The sequence below is a fragment of the Canis lupus genome, chromosome 29 (assembly GCF_048164855.1).
Source record: "Canis lupus baileyi chromosome 29, mCanLup2.hap1, whole genome shotgun sequence".
Classification (NCBI taxonomy): domain Eukaryota; kingdom Metazoa; phylum Chordata; class Mammalia; order Carnivora; family Canidae; genus Canis; species Canis lupus.
Window position 1 is genome coordinate 33,854,676 of NC_132866.1, and position 7,236 is coordinate 33,861,911.

The window sequence follows — 7,236 nt, forward strand, 5'->3', positions numbered from 1 at the left end:
GCCTATCCAGCATCAGTTCCTCCCTAATTCCTTCTTAACAAAATCACAGTTTTGCTCAGATCCCTCCCTCTATGCCATTGAAGCATGTAGCTCAGGGAAAGCTAGCATCACTGCCCAGTGATAGAAGGGGCCCGGCTGTCCTGATAATGATGCCAGCCCATGTTGCAGCTGATTGGGGAGCTAAGTATGAGCCAGGTCTGGCCAATGAGACATGAAGGGGCATCTGCTGGGAAGGGTGGCCCTGAGGAATGTTCCTCCTCTCTTCATGTGGGATTCCTTCATCCAGATACATTGTTAGGTCTGATTGTGACACCTAGAACCCCTCCAGCCATCTTGCTGCACAGCTTGAGGATGAAATCAACACACAAAGAACATAGGAGGCAGGTGAAAAGAAGCTAGATCTTGACTGTTATCACCGAGTCCTTGAAACCAACAACCTGTGGTCTCCCTCTGAGGTGTGCTTAGATTGTGAGATCTTCCCATTGTTTGAGTCACAGTTTCTGTTACTTGCAGCCAAAAACATCCTAACTGATAGAGCTGATTTTAAAAGGTTGAGGCCAGATTACAAAGACCCTGAAGGTCACAATAAGGAATGAGAAATGGAGCTACCTAACATCAAGGGATTAGACGTTCTAAGCAGGGGAGTGACCTTCTCACTTGTGTTTGGGACAAATGACTGTTGGTGCACAGAAGTCAGTTCCAGATGGAGGAGACTGGAAAGAAAAGGAGGAAGGACTACCACAGCAATCCTTCCTGAAGGGATACACAGGTCTGAATGAAAGCAAAAGGGGTGTCTGGGGTGGGGAGACAGAGGAGAGACCAGACTCAGGAACCATCAGAGAGCTTGGAACCTGAGTACATGTGGAGGATGAGTAGGTGGAGACAACAGGAATTTTAAAAAATATACTCATTACCGTAATCCCTAAAATTAAGTATCTTAAATGCCTTTTAATGTCTACCCCTGTATTAGAGGGAAGCCTTGAGTCTTCTTCCCACCTTCAGTGGGGTTGGAGCTTATATTTAGAGTATATCAAAAGAAATGGTAATTGAAATCGATACAAATGTCAAGAGTAAGATTAACACCCAGAAAACCTGCAGGTCCATAACCCTTCCCCAGAGAAAGGAACCAACGTGTTGCTTTTTCTTCTTCTGTTTCTTGGATATGTATGGAAATATGTCCCAGCTTAAACACCTAGAAGTATACCAGGGCCTCTCCTCTCTACTTTTTGTTCTCCTGTGTTCCATCAAGGGACAGCATCCTTGGCAATGACATTAGCACTTCTGTAGTTGCCACACCAGTGTTACTTTTCAATTTAAAAAACTTCATTTCAGATTTTTGCCCCAGGTCAGAGATTCCTTTCTCAGGCAAAATGTCATCATCACCATAGAAAGGAAACCCAGAGCTCACATATTCCAAATGGCACCTGACTTCTGGCTCTCCATTGGTAAGAAAATACCAGAAGCTGTTGAGAAGTGATTAATAATCTTAAAATCGTAAAGTGAAGAGTGATCAACACCACCATGATTTGAAGTATGAAGAGTATCTGTGGACAATCTGCACGTTTAACGTCATATAAGACATATGATGAAAGATTTCTGCTCCAGAAGCAGTTAAGGATTTGCCTTCCCCTTCAGTCTGACTCCCATTCAGCCCCTATATTTATATATGTTAATATATTACAGTTCGAGATTTTGGGGTTATATTTCACAGGTGACATTTTTAATCTGCCTCAAAAATGTAAACATAGCAAGGGTGTTCTGCAGACACACTGCCTGGAGCAACTGTCAAATGGAAAATTCGGTGGAAAGTTTAGCCTGTCTCCAGTTTAACTAAGTGGAGGAATGCTACAAAAGCAGGTGTTGTCTGACACAAGCAATAATTATCTTTCACCTTGATGGATGTTAGTTTAATCTGTTCCTTACATGGTAGCTTGGTCTCAGCTGACTGAATTTAGCACCAGAAAAGCAGATGAGAGGGTGAGTGTGGCTGGTATGTGACACTATTTATAAGACCGGGCTTTGAGGGCAGTTTTGATTGATTTTCATAAGGGAATTTAACCATTTCTCCTGTCTGCCCAATAAATATTTAAATCTCGATAGATATCATGGTACTCTGTTAATATACAAACATTTTCATTAATGGGTTTTTAAAATTTCATCAAAAGGATGATTTAATTCAATGACTTTAACAGAAAAGAGAAAATGAGTTACTAGAACATTTTCCTAAGACAGGAAAAGACCCCAGGTATTAATTAATGCTCTGAGATAAGTGACTCAGCTAGTGGAACTGCAACGTTAGCTGGGGGGAAGTAGGAGAAACACCTTCCAAATGCTGATCATAAGCAGACTTATTCAATATCTTTCAAACTGGAGGGCTTATAATTTGAGATAACACTCAAATAGCCAGCAGTCCCAGAGAGGCCGTCCATGCTAAAGGAGAAGCAGCATTGTAAAGGTATGACATCTTCTTTTCAAACTACTGGCAGTAGTTGAAAAAACTACTTTTTTCCTTTCTGGAAAAAAATTCATGATGATGATCTTGGCACTCTTTTAGACACAGTTCTGTCAGAAGGGGAAATGGTCTATCGTCCCTGATTGTCAGGAATACACATTCCTGAATCTGTGAGACTGACCAAGTTCGATTAATGGGATAGTTAGGTTCCTCCCGTGACAGTCAATGTGGTGCAGTGGGTAAGGCTGGGGCCTTGAGTCACCTGGATCTTGGCTCCTTCCCCCACCAGCAGAATGGCATTGAGTAAGGCACTTTCTTCATCTGCCAAATACGGATGATGATTGCTGACTTCATGAGACTTCATATCAGTTTTAGTAAATAGGCATGACCCCACGGAGGATGAAGTGATGAGTAAGAGACACATATGCACGTGCATGCTCTCCCAAAGAACTGAAAACATAGTAAGGGAAGCAGAGGTATATGAATTATTGTAGAACAAATAGAATAATTGACCAAGGATAATGTGTAAATAAGGAATCTGGGAGCAAGAAATGATTTATCCCAACATGAGTGAGGCCTTGAAAAATGAGTAGGATCTCAGCAGCATGGAGATTTCAGCAAGTGGGGGAGACAAGCTGCTAGGATGAAAAAGTGAAGACAGTTATCTCCCCACTGAAAGAACAATGTGAGGAAACCAAGCAAGGTTTTCCTACCACATAGCCCTGCACCAAATGCAAAGCACAGGGAACAGTCAGGGTTTTTAAAGACTGTTCCCATTGGCCCAGAGTAGGCTGCTTCAGTAAACCCAGAGCAGAGCCATCAATTTAATGCTTATGAATTAACCATACACTTTACACAAGCCAATGTCTCCTTGGGGCCCAGTCCCAGGCTCAGAGGCCACAGGGACCAAAGAGCTGGAGAGACAGCTGGTGGGAAGTAGACCCTGTGTGCACGGTATTCAGATGCCCCTTGTTTTGACAGTTATAGACATACTCTAAACTGGCCACTCTTTTCCCTCCACTCCCAATGACTTCCTTTAGGAGTTTTGTCTGGGAAACTCTCTCAAACAATAATGGCTAACATTTACTGAACACCTACTATGTGCCAGGCACCATTCTAGACCCTTCTACCTCTCCAATATGAGAGGTAGGTTCTACTATTATGCCCTTTATGGAGAGGTGGAAATCCATTTTAGGAGAGTCTAGCTATACACAGTGCAGCCTCTTGCTATGCCTCACTACCCTGCTCTGCTGCTCTTGTCCTGACTCCCACGATGCAACCCAGGCTGCCACAGGGCTCCTCCTGACCACCCACCTCCAGGGTTCTTCTCCTGTTCCCTGGGGTTCCTGCAGCAGAAGTGTTGGGCTCCAAGTGACAGCTCTTGCCTCAGCACCAAGCTCTTTTCCAGAGTACTGTTCAGTGAGGGGTTCAGGAGGGAGCAGGCATGGGAATGGAGTCAACATGTACCTGAATTCCTCCCAGCCCTGCTGCTTAACCCATCTCTGCCAACATTCTTCATTCCAGGTGACTTTCTCTCCAGGGATTTCATGGTTTTCTCCCAAGTGTGACCACCTTTGGAGACCCCCTCCCCAGGCTATCAGACAGAACTTAACATGTAGAAACTAAATTGTGAGCCAAGTTCAAGTCTCCCCTCAAGGTCCCAATAAGTAAGATGAGACTGAGCCTCCAGTTGAGGATTCCTAATGGCCCATGAAAGAAAAGGAGTTTCCTTACATTCTGTGATGAGACCCTGGGGCCAAAGCATACAGAGGGCTCTGTAGAGATAGTTAACTCTACCCCAGCCCCAAATACTCTATTCCATGTAGAAACAGCCATAGGCCTAGAACTCTGAGGTCTTCCTAAAGGCCCACATCTGTGTTGATATCTCTGGCAGGAGACAAAGAAAGCCCTGCCTGACCTACTCATGCACACCTGGATGCAGCTTCTGCTCCAGAGCCAGGACAAGATGGCCCAGTATGATCCAGAATTATCAATACATAATGACTAAGTCACCTCTGCTTGCCAATAAGCACATGATGATATTAAAACTTCAGTGTTACAAAGGTAATAATACCTACCATTTATTGGGCATTTCCAATGTCAAGCAGTTTATAGAGTCTAACTCATTAATTCTCTGAATAGCAAAAATATACCAGTATTATTCTACCCATTTCAGTAAAAAAACAAAAAAACAAAAAAAAAACAACTAGAGCTTAGAGAGAACCACTTGCTCAATGTTGCACAACCAGCAGGCGGCAGAGCCAGAATTTGAACATGCACAGCCAAACTCAGAGCTGAGCTCTCGTCTGCGTGCTCTAGACTCTCCCTAGCAGACATGAAAGTTAATGGCGTGGGTTTGTAATGAACTTCAGACCTGTTGGTAAATTCAGGGACATGAATCCTAGTATAAGAACTAGACTTCTCATTCGTGTTTTCCTGGAAAAGCCTTCTTACCCACTCATCCTGAGTGCTTTATAAGATGTGCTTTTCTTCCTTGATCCCCACCATCCAGTGTCCACAGTCTCTGGTGGCCTCCCAGTAGCCCAACAGCCTCCTTCCATCTGAACCACCTGGCGCCACTAGGCAATGGAGAAGACTCAGAGTCCTGCATCATCCTAACCATATGAAACACTGAACAACCCCTAGATCCCCTTCTCAGAGTCCTGCATCATCCTAACCATATGAAACACTGAACAACCCCTAGATCCCCTTCTCATTTTTATTACTTAATAAATTCAATTTCTGGTTACTGTCTCAGTCCTATCTGCTGCTTTCTTTTCCTTTCCACCCCTAACTGGGTAGATATCCCTCTCCTAAATTGAACACCAATAAAAAATAAATTTATTAAAAAAAAAGAAAAAGATATCCCTCTCCTGTTCTGTTTTCAAGTTCAGTCCTGAGACATCTATTCTTCCCTAAGCCAGAGGTTTCAAACTACAATGCCAAGAGCTGGCAGAGTCTGAAGAAGGGCCCAGGGCAGGCCAGCTGCAGAGCTCACAACCAAAGAAGGCATCTTCTCCACCAGAAATGCCCCAGGAAAGACGGTTCTGATTCTCCCTAGATGTGGCCAGGAGAAGCCCAGAACAGTCCCTGCACCCATTCTGGGGGAAGGAAGCAGACAGCAGGACTAGGAACAGTGTGGGGTAGCATTTTAGTAACCCTCTGCCCGGGTCAGCAGACAACCTGCAGACCCAAAATCCAGACATGGAAGTTCAAAACTTCACGGGCCCCACCCATGTCAGCTGAGCCAAAGCCACAGAACCAGAGTGATGTTAGCCCACAGCTGGAGTAAAGTGATAGTTTGGGGGAATCAAAGGCTCAGAAAGAATGACATGATCAGACCTTAGTGAAATGTCTACAGTCAGGCAGTAGGGGTGTATCCTATCCCCTGTGGCCACAGTGCACCAGCCATGGGCCTATGAATGCTTCTCTACCCCCCACTTCCCAAACCCTCAAGGAGACCAGCCCTTCAATGATGGTGACTCTAAGGTCCTTTCCAAGATTCCTTTGTTTCATCTCTAGTCATTTTCCTACTGCACTCTTATGAATAATTTGGTCTTTTCTACCACCCTAATCCTCCCCCTGGGTCTTGGTTCCATTTGGAGGGGTAGGGCAGACCCTCAAGGTCCTCCAGAACCTTAGGGGGCACCAGATCTTTCATGCTCTCCACAGTCAACAACATCTACAATACAGACAAATACTTGGTAATAGTGGCCACAACTCTGATGCATTGTCTTCCTCACAAAGGCTCTTTCTCTACCCTGCCAAGCATGACAAGAAAAAGGACAGAAGAAGATGAAAGGAGAACAACCCAACCTGCCATTCACTCAACAACCTAACAACTACTTAAATGTTAAGTGCCTCAATCCTTCCAAAAGTGCCCAACATGGTGCTTGGCACATAATAAATACATAATATATGCATTGAATTGTATTAAAATTTACATGTTAAATTTCTATCTTTAAAGTTCCCAGAACCTAAGGAGTGCCAACAAAGCAAACACACTGAATGCACATTTATACATCCATACCAGAAACTTATAAAGAGCATGAACCACACTGTGACAAATTCAGTGTAATGGCCCAGAAATAAATGTAGAAGCTTTGATGGCAAAGCTCATCAGTAATCCACAGACCTAATGGGCCTCTCCTTCATGACTTCTTCCAGCTCACCATGAAGGCTGGATCCCTGAAGATTTCATTCTAAGGCCAAACTCAAGTAGGTCAGATATAGGTAGCTCTCCTTTCAGGAAGGCTCTCCTTGTTTATAATCCAAGGACAAACCTAGGGTCAGACCTAGTGACAGAGCCAAATCCAAAGTCTAGGATGGAAAAGAGGGAGAGGAACACACACTAAATCCAGTGAAGCCAGACCAAAAGAACAATGACAATTTAAATATGCATGAGTGCCTTCATATATATGTTTACAAACATACAAACACACACACAGATACACACATATATATATGTCTCCATACTTTTTCTTTAAGGGCAGAGAGTGAGTGAATCCCAGCATTCTGTAAGTTTACTTTGACAACTGTAAGAAATAGACAGAAATGAAAATTGACCACATGTTTGTGATTAAGTTTTTGCAACTCAACATTTAGTTGACTTAATCATATATTTTTGAATGCTTACTACATTCCCATTCTAGGATAGAGACATAAAGATAAATGTAACATTATCTTTGCCTTTGAAAATCTTACAACTTGGTAAACTATTGCTTCCATTTCTCTGACTTCCATTTGCAGTCTTTTGACCATACAGTTTACAGAGGCCTAGAAAA

General features: G+C 43.4%; 1 long non-coding RNA gene across 1 annotated transcript; it reads left to right on the forward strand.

Annotated features, from left to right (window-relative positions):
* Positions 1–338: 338 nt before the first annotated feature.
* On the forward strand, positions 339–5,124 carry LOC140620593 (uncharacterized). Its single transcript, XR_012020338.1, has 3 exons — positions 339–769; positions 4,347–4,516; positions 4,965–5,124. It is a non-coding gene; the product is annotated as an uncharacterized lncRNA (long non-coding RNA).
* The last annotated feature ends 2,112 nt before the right edge of the window (positions 5,125–7,236 follow it).